Here is a 13,773-nt window from a genome sequence, read left to right on the forward strand (position 1 = left end):
AAACTAATCAACTAAGGTTATTGTACAAAATATTCACAGCTTTATTTTTCAGGTAAATTTAAGGAGTGAAATGCTATTTTAGCAGTTACTGAATTGAGTTGAAGCCCAAAGAAAGTCGTACAAAACTGTTTTCAAAGTAGCAGGTGTAGGTGAATTGACAAATGTTTTGTGACTGATATGAAATTGCACACAAACAGCCATCGTAAAAACTTTGGTAATCCTCATCCAAGATGTAGAAATTAATTAAAATCTACAAGTGTAGCTACATATGCCAAGTTTTGTTGCGTAACGAATTTGTTGTGTAATTGAAGGGCCCATGCAATGTGATTTTGTTTGAATGCAATCCTTGGAAATGCACATTTGTGTTAATTTTATGTAACATTTTATGATTTTTCAGGGGCTATTGTAATGAAATCTGTTGTCACAAGAGCTGCATGCACACATTGTCCTCTTTCCCTATTTGACTGCAGGTGGGCTTTTGGCTGCAATGTATTTTGCTGGTTTTTTAACATGCGCACTGTTTACATGTATCTACCTAAACCGGGAGAAGTGCTGTCAAAGTAAGTATAATTCACTCTACTATCATGTTTTCATAATGTGGTTTGATGAGGCCTTGCATAGTAGACAGCACAACCAGTGGAGATGTAGCCTTGACCAAGGCTATCAGCTTGTTCCCGCTACTGCGCGCCGCGACACAATCACTAGTTGTACTATACCGTTAGCCTCAACGACCCTTGCGTGTGCTTTGTGTGTGCTTTGTGTGCATAAAAATTGCAAGATAGCCTTGACGCAACCGTGGCGAATTCCTTATGTGTTTCTTTATAGTTTTGACCGAAATCGGCCGAAAATTTCTGATGCGCATATATTACACGATATCCAATCAAAGCCCGTAAACTTTGACCCGCGACATACATATTCATGACCCGCAAATTACTGTATACACCACGTACATGTATGTTCACTCAAACCACGGTATGTCCAGGTATTTCAATCCCATTTTAAACCATTTCTCCAGTTTTATTACAAACAAATGAAACATGCCGCTATATGAGTGAACAATTGTTCAAAATGATACTATTTCCAATGTATTGCGAATTGGACAGTTCAATACAGTCCGCCGACGTTTTGTCGGTGCAACAGCGTACAATATCACGCCGCTACCTGCCCGTGCTATTCTGACAGCGAATGTAGGGAACAGGTCAACTCGGACCCAGGTCAAATCATACCCATTTAATCGAATGCAGGTTAACTCGTATCTACAAGCACCCGTATGAATTAACTGCAAGAAACGAGCTATTGACTTTGGGATGGAAATATACGAAACTGTCAGTCAGGTACATGGTGAAAAAAACCTCTCCCTGAATTCGTACCATGTGCCAATTACATCTCATACGTACGACACATGTATTTTTACGCGTACGTATGAATCGTATATGTCGTACCTACGACATACGTACGACATGTAAGTCGTAGATGTAAATCGCACGAGATACAAGTCGTTCTCACAAGATATGTTGTATGTACGACATAATCGACAAACAAGTCAAACATACGAGTTACAATTCATATTTTGTACACACGTGATATTAAGTCGTACTTATATACGACTTTGTCGTATGCGACATATATCGTACCCTGTCGACTCGACTTACGCACGACATATATGTCGTACCGGCACCTGTCGACATTATGTCATATGTTTGATATGTCATACTGTGTCGACATATATGTCGTACCCTGTCGATGATATTAGTCGTACCCTGTCGAAATATGTCGTACCCTGTCGATATATTAGTCGTACATACGACATATAGCTTATAAAATGTTCATACAAGTTAAAATCAGTCTTACAGAATAAGTTTGCTGAAGGAGAGATATTTTTTTCCCATATCCCCTCGACAGCTTAGAAGAAATACCCCCCCCCCCCCCAAAAAAGTCAGCGGTAGATATACTCAATAGTGTGAGCGCTTTTTTTGCCGCTGAACGTGAAAGCGCAGCGTGTCTTACTGCATGGCGCCAGCCGGACCGGTGCCTACAAGTGGACGGCCCCAACGTGGCCTCTGTGCATGGTGACATCGTTTTTGCCGGCGTGCGGTTTTGTACCGTTTGCCGTTTTTTGAAGGTCAAATTTTTCATCCTTTTTCATTTCATTTCCGACCCAAACTATGTGTAACTTTATAAATATTATTCTACTATTATTTAAGATGTTAAGGGGGTGTTTTACAATAATTATTGTTACCACAGGCCATCTGGTTTATAAACCTTTGGTCGTATTATGCAATGCAATAAATATTCATTTTTTTGTCAGCCGTTATCCAATGAGAGAAGACTATTTACCATAGCGCGTACTAATTATCATATTCAGCATACACGGTTGCGTCAAGGCTATCTTCCGCCTGGACTTACTGTACGGCTGTTTGCGGAAGTGTGTGTGGGGCGTAAGTTCAACATGTACATGCACACAAAGCACACGCAAGGGTCGTTGGGGCTAACGGTATAGTACAACATTGTTTCGCTGCGCGCGCGGTGTGCGGTAGCGGGAACAAGCTCATATGGGAACAAGCTCATAGCCTTGGTCAAGGCTAGTGGAGATGAGACTGTTACAACTCAAATGAAAAGAAAGATGACAGTTAAGTCAGAAAATGATTCGACATAGTCTGAAACATCAAGCTGTCACCCTCGTTCAACAGCGGTTTTTTTTGCCCTGCCGACGAAGCTAAAGGGGCATACTGTTTCTGCCTTGTCCGTCCGTGTGTGCGTGTGTGCGCAATTGTATTGTGTTACGCTCGAGGACAGACAACAAAAGGAGCACAAAGAGGCCTTTGATCCTCGGACGAGGATCCTATTGTTAAAATCGGTCCTCGATCGTATGGTTATGTGCTTAGTCTATGGAAAAGTGTTATATTAGAGGGACAAAGGGAAACAATAGGTTGTCCTTAGGCATGATAGTAAAACACACGCGAGTAAATAGAATAAATTAATTTGTGTTTTTTGGCCCTGGACCTCTGGTGGTGTATCCGGCATCTGAAAATCTCCAAGAAGGCGCAAGAATCTCACAATGTTATACAAAATGGGAAGTAAAAGTAGAGAACGATGTAAATAAACGAGGGATTAATTAGGTTATTCAGAAGTCGGGAACATTTTGGAAGTGTAATTTAATTTCGTGGTTTTCAGGGGCAATATTATGGTCATTAAATGTCAGACATATATAATGCAATCCAAGTAAATTGTTCTCATCCAAAAAAAGATAATACATTTGTAATTGTAACACAAATCTCTAGAATCATCCTTTGAGACATTTCACAATTGTTTTCAAATAATTCAACGGTAATTTAAAGTAGGTTTTACATTCTACGTTTTCCTTTTCATAAACAATGTCTTTTACACATTTTATCAGATAAGCTGACATTATTGGGAAATTTTTAGCAACGCGCACCACCATTTTGAAACGTAAGATAAATACGAGGGGAAAATGAAGCAAACTTCGAGGTGACTATCCAGCTTGAAAATGCAGGTTGAATTTTGCCGGATACATAATAACTACTGGTAAAAAAATGTGACATTTTACCCATCATTGTTATGTGTAATATTTCCTTGTTAAACTACAGGTCTAAACTCATTGAGAAAGTGGTGTTGTGAGTCAGGTAAGTAAATGTTTTGAAATTTCAAGTCTCGTTCAGAGTCTGACAAGTATATACTGAAATATTTGGTGATGTAGTTTGAATTATGCCTGAGAAACAACATGGTGCGGTCCGAGTACTTGGGTTTTGTACATGTGTAGGATGTGTCTGGACAAAAAAAGTTATGCTGAAAATAGTAATTGTAAAGGTGACTCAGATTTGAGTCCGAGTCCATGTTCTTTGGGGAAAAATAACACATTTCATACTCCTACTCATTTGAAGTACTCGGTTAACACAGCCTTACTGTTTATCCTTGATTCCTTCTATGTAAAGTATTTTCAGAATACTCAGATGATATTTCTATTCAAAATTTGCAATTAAAGGGACAATATAGACTTTTGTGGCGTGACCGGAAAAACGTAAAAGATAAGAGACTTGGCTGACAAGCTTTTCTTTTTCCAACCTGGTTGTTACCCTCTTTTCTACTTCGGAAGCCTTTTGGATCTTGTACCCTGAGAGTATTTTATAAAATGTATACTGTTGAAGGAGATGGTGCCATACTATTTATGCTTTCCTAGCCTCACTTTTGGGCGAGTTTAATCACAAATTATAAATATTCATCAGAGCAGGCTGATATTAATTTGCAATTTACTTTATTTCATTGCTTTCAGTTCTATTCGCAAGTTCCAAAAATGAAAATGTTATCTCGCTTTTTGATTTAATATGGCCAGCTCGTGAATAAAGCCCATCGTAAGTCATCAAGTCACAAAGCTATTCAAATGAACTCTGACAAAGGCATTCCTTTGTCTTTGTTCTTCCCATGTTACTTGTGACCTGACTTATGATTAAATTTGTGATTGTCTTTGAGATGGGTTTGACAAGAACTATTTTTTTTTAATGGAGGACATTCAGTTCAATTGGTTAAACTGTAAATTATTTCAGTAAGCACCCATTTTGTTCTCATTTCAAATTATATTTACACATTTGAGAAACAATAGGAAGCAGATATATTTTGTCACATAAACAAATCCAATCTGGCGTTGAGCCATGATATGTCAACATCGTGTTTTCTTTTCATAGGCAGTAGAAGCTCTGCAGGAATTTAAACTTCAAGCAATCCTGAGTCTGGAGGTGAGTGTGTCTGGAGGTACAAGCAATGTCCAAATAATGTTCAACTGCAGCTAGAGGAAAGTGAATGTTCGGGTCTGCAGTAAATTTCAAGTTCCTTTTTTTTCCTTCCGGCTTTTTTTCCTCAGGCTTTTTGTTTGTAGACGTAATTTTAGGGTCCTCGGAAGTTGTCTTAAATTTAAGTGTAGGTCATTTGTTTCAGGAACACATCTATTATTAGGCCCATGTGATAAATAAGTGTAAGTCCTTTTTAGAAGTTGTAAGCTCTTTCTTTACGTACTTCTGAGAGAAGTATTGAACAAAAATAAATTTATAAGATACGGTAGGCCCTATATAATACGTGTACGTGGCTGCGCGATGCCGAAAATGAATTTTGCATTCCTAAAAAGTATGCGTATCCGTGTGATGTCGTACGGATATGGTATAGGGATACATTGTATGTGCATTTCCCCCATTTGCCGAACCTCTCTAATTCCTTCCTGACTCTCTCCCCTTTTCCCTGATTTACTAAAAATGAAAATAGTTTCAGTAATGGCCCATTTGTTATCTCATTCTTATTTGAACATATTTTCCCCATGTTTTTGGTTCCTGCGATAATTGAAGTACATGTACCCCTGTGTTGCACATTTATTTTTAACAGTTCAAGCAGTAATTTTTGATATAGGTTTTTCCCGCCCAACTACGTTACACTTATAGCATCTGAATTAACGATAGCTAGGTTCATTCAATGTATGACGATATATCTAGATCATCATTCAAAGAGCAAACATGATCATTCAATTCAACTTCATGACCATGCGATTTTATGCGATTGCACACGTGATGGTACACTCAATACAGTTATATTTGGAAAAACGTGCAAATGATCATTTAACTTTGCGCGGACACTCTGTGGTAAGCATTTTGGGCACTTCGTGAATAGGCACACATTTGTGACATTCGTGCAATGTTTTTCATTTAATGTTAATCTTCTAACTCATACTTTGTTTCTGTTTAAATAATTATGAAAAAGAATTACACCTAGGTTAAATGAAATAATACAGCCCAAAGTAAGCATATATAAAACAGAAAGGAGTAAAAAAATGAAAAATGGGGGATGCTTAAAAAAAAAATAAGAAAAATAATGAATGAAAAATGGAGAGAAAAAGAGTTTCTTTCAAGATTTGTTAAATAAAGAAAATAAAACATTTCAAAAAATTATGTCATTGGTTGAACTCCAAGGCAATCATCATTTAAGAGTTAATTTCAAACAATACCATAAGTTTTCATGTGATTATCTCTCTTTTTTGAAGTTTTTTTTCTTTCAAAAACCAATTTTAGAGGTTTTATTCACAAGTTGGTCCTGGCATTAAACAACAAGGACAATATTCCTGTGAAAACACAACCTGCAAATGTAGAACACAATTATTGTCTATTTTCTTGATTGCATGTTTTTAACTTCTTTAAAAACCTCCCCCCCCCCCAAAAAAAATGTTTTTCAACCAATTTTTCGTATACTTTTGAAAGTGTCACAACCAAGATATCTGTTTTATTACATTTTAATTCCAATTACAGTTTTGGTGTGGTTTCTTCTGTACTGCAGTTGAATGGATTTACTAGTTTATTTACTTTTTTGTCTGTTTTAGATGCAAGTGCTAATAATGAGGCAGAATTGGCCAATCTGAACCAACAAAGTTAGTGCTTTGGTTTAAAACTTCTGGGGAATATAGAATTCAGAGTTGGGGGCTGGACCGCTGGGTACCATCTGCCTATTGCAAGACGCTGTTTAGGCAAACGAACATGCGTTCTTTTTTTCATTGAGAAAATGTCTTCTTTTTACATTGTAGTTTGAAACTTTTGTATATAATCCTAGCCTCGTTTGTAAAACGAATAGTGGCCTGGTGATGTTTTCGATATGATTGCAGTGAGATTAGTTTTCTACAGCTTTCCATACATGTTAGCTGTGGTTCGAATCCCTCTGGTCCAACATTTTATTTGGCTATAGTACTTCCAATCTGATTGCTCAGGTTTTCTTAAACAACTTTAAGACCGCTGATGAGGGGTTCCCCCAACATTTGAAAACTACCTCGCCTTTGATTGTCGTCACTGAAAGTATTGTGTTCAAGTATTCTCACCTAGACGCTTTAGCCAATATGAATTGCAAATGTAGATAAACTAGCCAGCATTAGACAACTCGTCACTTCATGTGTGAAATTTATATCTTTGTAAAACGAATTGACGGTAAAAATGTCTTATTTTGTTAATCAATTTTATGCACATTTCCATGCTTATATGCCAAAGTATTTTTGCACTCGGTAATTTTGTATATTTTGGAATTTAACGTCAACTTTTTCTAACTTTTTTCAATATAACTTTTGAAATCACATTCCATTTTAATTGTAAAAAGTAAACAATGCTGTGTGTCATCCAATGAAATAATGTTTTGTAGAGTGGTTGAATATAAACACATCCGGCGTTGATTTGATTCTGTAAATTAGAATTTAGCACGTGAGGTATTCTGAATATATAAATTTGATATATTTTACTGCCTGATTGAGCTCAGATGAATAAGGAATTACAAATTAAGCATATGGAGAAAAAAATGTGAAAGCAAGTGAAATGTTCAGATACATGTACTTAAATTTACATGTTTCTACATGTTGGGATATATGAGTATGTGTGTTGTATTGCTAATTACATGAATGAGTATTCGGCCTAAGTATTTATTTATTTGACAAACGTAAATATTGTGCCTTTCATATAATTGGTTTGACGACCATGTATTATGCTGATGTAATATAATGCTGCCTGTTCTATCGATTCCAAGATTTGTTGAAAGTCCTATTTAATAAAAAGTAGCCCAGGCGACTTTTTGACAATAAATTGATTGGGTCACAAATGTAATGGAAATCGAGAGTAATGAAAATGTAAGTGTATCGAGAGCGATATAAATTATAAATATATATATTATGCAATAAATTCATATATATATATATTTTTATGATGAAATAGGAATAATTATAATGCTCTAAACATAACATGTATTGATTTTGTTGACGTTTAATGTTATTACCAAATGAACTTGTAATGGCGCCAAATGATTTCTATACAGTGTACAGTGTATTTTTAAAGTCTTTGTGATGCTTAAGACCAGTACTGAAATGCTACGGCAGTACTTTCTTTTAAAACTCGTAGAACCGGAAGACTCTTACAATAAAGTTCCTGAAACTGTCGTGAGATGTACTTTGCATTTTTTTCTCTATGTAGTTTCTTTTGTCGCCTTAACATTTTCAAATTTAGACGATGTGGGGTGGAGAGACATACGAATCATTTTGTCACGCAAGAGAGATCGAGAAAGTAGGGGTACGATTTTGTATTCACTTTCTGGTCACGTGATGGCTCTATATTCCTGGTTCATAATACTGCCTTCAATCACATGATATGATTCACGCATGTATTAATTTTAATGACTTGACTTGGTTAGACCTTTCTGCGCAAGGTTGGCAAACTGCATTTTTGCCAACAATGGAGGGTCCAACACTGCAAAAATGAAGACGAGTTATTACAGATCACCAAAATATTATTTGATACTTGAAAATACAACATTTTCAACAAAGCTACAAAATAATTCCCACATATGCCTTTTTACTATGTGTTGATGGCGTTATGAGGACTCTTTTGGAAAAATTATGTTGCCAACTACGGCTTCAATTTATGCGCTTACAGCAGCCCATACGAAATGGCGTCAATGTTTACAAACAAAAGAAAGGCCTATAGAAAAGGGAAATATTTCGCTCGTAATCAACATTATTATCAAACGTACCTGCACTTCCGGAGGGCATTGAATGGTTGTGTTGACTGAACCGTTCTACGTAAAAGCCTATATCGGCCCGCAAGTATTTATGTTTTGCAGGCTAGTTAAGTATGACCATGGTCTGACCGCGTATACACAAGCGTGAAACATCACGTGAATGAAATTTCACATGATTTGAACTAACTGTTAAAAATGTCCGTAAATTTACGGACTCCGTAAAGTGAAATATTCCATATTTTCGCCGTAATTTTACGGACTTTCTGTAAATGCAACTATTAATTATGCTAATTAGCGTGATCACAATCAACCACATCGGCCCAAACACCTGACACATAATATAGTACATGTAAATACATATTGTTATTTCACCCACAATTGTGTACACATGTCCAAACTCATGCTAAGGGTCTGTTCATTTTACGGAATGAAGAAACTTTTCCGGAAATTTTGCTGCAGGAATACGGAACGCTATTATTTTTTTTTGCTGGCAGCAAAATTTCCGGAAAAGTGTTTTCCTTCCGTAAAATAAACAGACCCTTAACATGAGTTTGGACATGTGTACACGGTTGCGGGTGAAATAACAATTATGTATTTGGATGTACTATACCACGTGTAGGTTACTTAGATGTACAGTATATTACGTGTAGGTGTTTGGGCCGATGTTGTTGATTGTAATCACGCTAATTAGCATTATTAATATTTGCATTTACGGAAAGTCCGTAAAATTACGGCAAAAAATACGGAATATTTCACTTTACAGAGTCCGTAAATTTACGGACATTTTAACAGTGATAGTTTATAGGCTATAGTTATTCCACGCACGATGGATAGCGTGGTTTCACTGTGGGTTGCTGGGTGCTGCAGCCTCGTTGCGTGCTCGAATCCCGGACATTTTACACTTTCATTTTTGTTCCTCCAAATGTGGATTTTCTTTCCTAATTTTTTTTAATCAAGTCCTACTTATCAATAAACTAAATCATTCATGGCTCTGGATTTGTTATTTGAAGTGGATTGACACGTTAACGGATTGAAAAGGAGTCGGAGTTATCGCAAATAATATGATACAAAATAGAAAGGCCGGTAAGGTTTTTTTTGTTTTGTTACCACCCATTTGGGCTTATTTTAGAGAAGTTTGGCTTACTGGCGTAGCGCGGGAACATCGATCTAGACTGGTTCCCGGTCTCTCCAGGAGGTTTTCATCCCAATGCTGCAAATTATATGCATGACTAGCCTATGTCTGGTTCCCGCCGCCTGAATATAGAATGAAACCGATGATGTTAGCGTAGAATCGGCCAATTACAAAAATGGCGACAAGGAAACCATTCATGTGCAATTAGTGTGGTGTTGAAATGCTTGAAAAATACCTTTGTCGAGACATAGGCGATTTTGCCTATATAGTACAGCGCAAATCTGTAACCATCATTTTAAAAGAAATCATTTTGCGCACGCGCAGGGGTGATCCAAGCAAAATCAATCAAAGTGTGAACTAGCTAGCTAGTATCGATCCCCACATCTACGTGGGGCGGCGGTGCTGTCTAAGGAACATCTTACAGCTGATTCGGCCTGGGTCCTAGGACTGCAGATAGTTGTTGAGCTCATGGCGTTCTTTTATTCTTGCCGCATGCAGGTGCGGTGAGTTGGGTGATCGGATAGGGTTTATTTGGCCTACGGGGTTGGCATGCTTGGGATCGGGGCAGTCTTGGCGGGGGGGGGGGGGGTCTAGCTACCCGATATTCCCCAATTCCTATGTACCCCAATACCTGTGTTCCCCAAAATCCTTACGGTTGGGGTAAGGGATAGATGTTTACGGTTGGGGGTAAGGGTTACGGTAGGGGATCATAGGGATTGGGGAACATAGGTATGTACCCATATTGGTGGGTCGGTGACTGCTCTATGTTCCGACACCCCTATGTTCCGACAACCTAGATTGTGTTACTCCCGGTTAGGGTTAGGGTTAGGAATAGGAATATGTGCAGTCGGAGGGGTGTCGGAACATAGAGGTGTAACCGGTGGGTCGGGGTGTTTTGTGGTGGTTTGGTGGTTACGTTCTCTTAGCAACGTTCGGGTGGGCCCATACCCGGCATGATAGTGTAAAGCCAACCGATAATGCAACAAATTGTCTACCGAATACTGTTATTACTGACCGATAACGTAAAAAAGTGACTGATAGTGTAGTCAGTCATTTCTGTTACATTATCGGTTAACCGATAGTGTAGCAACAATTGACCGATGCTGCATTATCGGTCAATTTTTGTAACACTATCGGTTAGGGATACAGCATTGATCAATTGTTGTTACATTATCAGCTGGTTTTACGGTATCCTTTGGTTATAATCATAGAGCTATATTAGTTTAATATAGCTCTATGGTTATAATATAACTTTGAGCTTCCGGTAAACCCGGGAAGGAAAGGTCAAGTGACATTGCATATTGATATTAAGACTATTCATCAAGGTATGGTCTATCAGATTAGAAAATGTACGAACACGATTTTCAATTTTGTATAGATGTAAGTTCAAATATGGTTATTATAAATGGTAATGTGTATACCTCTGTATCACGATCGCTGTTTATTCCAAGTTTTTAGTTCATGCTGTGAACAGTTTTGAAGAAAAATATCATTGTCCTAAAAAGAGAGCGAGAAAGAAAGGAAAAACTCGAACATTTGTAAAATGGTGACCGGGTGGTACCCAATCACCAAAATAGTGTTTTGCTGTGTTTCGGGTTGTGTGTATGGAAGACATGATAGCTGTGAAACGCATTTCTGGTGTGCATGCAGCTACTCAAAACTAGAATCAGTACGTATCGATAGACTTCAATATGGGCTTTTACGGAGCTTCTAACGTCCTTGGAGTTGATGCAATATATGCTTTACTAAAAAAATAACCGTTTTATGGCTTTTTTGTCTGTGCATGGGTATAATAAACTTCTGCTCTGAGCTAATAAAAAAAATGGTCTGTGGCTAAATCGTATCAACATGTTAATTTTCTGCATTAAGGTTTATGAGAGAAAAATTGGTTAGAATCGATTGCAATCACTGGTAAAAAAAAGGAACAGAATTTTAATTTTGAATGTTTCGTGTGATTTGTATATACAGCACTATAGTCAGAAGTGATTCTACGATTCCATTAAGAGTTCAGTTTGGGAAAATATAACGGTCCCTGGATCACAATTTAACTCTTCCCCTGTGTCGGAGAAATCGACAGCTACACATCATGACTATTTTTGGATTATGACTAGATTTCAGTTATTTCTTTTACAATGTTCATGTCTATTTTGTCAAAAGTCAAAAGAAAAAACATGGTAGCTAAACCCTTAATGACGTTTTGGTTTGATTCACAATAGGAAAAAAGTGTGCAAACATTGTTAGATATAATGCGGGACTTTTGTGTTCCCCTCACTTCGAAAAAAAAATCCTTGGATGAAAACGTTTCCATATCGTTGCTTATACGAGATATTTAAGTTGACCTTCGTCATCGATAATGAAAAATCACGCACTACTATAGCATACAAAAGAAACCAGGAATAACTAAAACATTGAGACAGGAACAGACTTGTACATAGATTTATTGGACATAACACAACCCAGATTATAACAAGTCTCTGCTCGAGATTATCAAAGCAACCGACGTGTCATTTAAAAATAATGAAGATAGGAGAGAGAATCTGTCTTGAGCAATAGTATGCCTTCTGTGAAGAATAATGTGCAGTGTGTTGAAAATGCCACTATTCGCGGACCGGTTATAAGTTTTCGGTTTCATTTCGATTTCAATATCGTTAGCCTAATTACAATGTACAATCACAATCATGATCAGCCTTCAGGAGTGCACGTCATATTTATGACATGAGTGGTAAAACTGGCTGGAACACGATTCCAGTATTGTTTTCAAACAAGGACAACTCTTACAAGAGCAGAGGCAGATATAGCTTTGGCTCAAGAGGCGCTAGCTAGCAAAGTGGAGGGTGTAGTAAACATGTGCCTCTTTTTGGCATAATTTCCAGGTTTGTTTTGCGGACGGGGGAGGGGGCGTTAGAACGCCCTACCCCCGTAGATCTGCCACGTTAGGGAAGAATAAAAATGCAGTAAAATGTCAACAGTAACCATTTTCATTTAATCAGGTTAAGCCTTACTAACTGTTGGTAAATCATTGTAGTTCCGCATGGAGATAATAAAAGAAGAAAATACCATGATTGCCTCAAGGACTAACGATGGGGATGATTCAGGTGATTCAACGCTCGGCCACTGAAAGTGTTCACAATGATGTGTGTATTGGAACCTGGTAAAGAAAGAGGTTTTCCAACACTAGACCTAGAAACGGCGGAAATTGTTCAATAAATCGTTAATGATGGGCTTACTTTAAATCACTACATTAATGTCGATTGTCAGCATTTTGGGGCGTCTGAACCTGAATTACTGGCACCATCCCCCTTCATATGCCCAACACAGTGTTAGATCTCAAACATTATGCTTCGCCGAACATTATTTCATTAATGTTGAATGTAAGTATATTCTTTGGTTCTTAACCCAACAACTGTGCACGTACGCACAAGCCCATCGACCATGACTCGCGCATAAAACACCTCCTGTCTGACGAACAATCGGAATCTTGATGGCAACTGGGTCCTAAAAAAGAAACCAAAATGAAGTGCATGGGTTACCCTTAAAGAAAATATGTGTGTGTGGATAGCCTGTTGAATTTATGGAAGCTTCAGATGGAAAGAACCTTTTTGATAATCAGCAAACGAAGAGAAAACCTCCCACTGAATGGATTATTGTACAATTCAGTGAATATAACTTCAAAGGAAATCTTGCAAGATAAACAACATAATTCCCCAGGACAACTATAGGTTTTCCCGGCCAAGTTAGCAGATTTGGCGGCCAAATTGGTGACCAAGCACCCATTTTCGCACGAATTTGAATGCATGTTGAGATTAACATCCAATTACCTAAAACCACCAATTAATTTCACATTAAAAGCATGCGATTTCACATTTAAATTATGCAATTTCAACCATAGGGCATTCAAATTAAAATTGCACAAACGAGCATCCAAATTCGCTGGAGCTTCCAGCTGTGTAGGTTTGGTCATTCGAATTCACCATTAAGCAAGCATGTGTGTAAAGTAAGCAAAGTAATTCGAAATAGGTCCATGTCGTTCCGTTGTTTAAGATGGAGTGCTTTTGTTCCAATTTGGAAACATGTGCGTCACGGAGGGGAGCAGGGGGCGCTCC

The 13,773-nt window shown here is 37.7% G+C and overlaps 1 long non-coding RNA gene across 2 annotated transcripts; it reads left to right on the forward strand.

Annotated features, from left to right (window-relative positions):
- Positions 1 to 394: 394 nt before the first annotated feature.
- On the forward strand, positions 395 to 7,352 carry LOC119721453. Of its 2 annotated transcripts, XR_005270196.1 has the most exons (4): positions 395 to 560; positions 3,609 to 3,644; positions 4,701 to 4,751; positions 6,374 to 7,352. It is a non-coding gene; the product is annotated as an uncharacterized LOC119721453 (long non-coding RNA). The 2 variants fall into 2 exon arrangements; XR_005270195.1 differs by lacking the exon at positions 6,374 to 7,352 and having other exon boundaries at positions 4,701 to 4,785.
- Positions 7,353 to 13,773: the final 6,421 nt, after the last annotated feature.

Source organism: Patiria miniata, unplaced genomic scaffold (assembly GCF_015706575.1).
Source record: "Patiria miniata isolate m_02_andy unplaced genomic scaffold, ASM1570657v1 HiC_scaffold_13, whole genome shotgun sequence".
NCBI lineage: Eukaryota > Metazoa > Echinodermata > Asteroidea > Valvatida > Asterinidae > Patiria > Patiria miniata.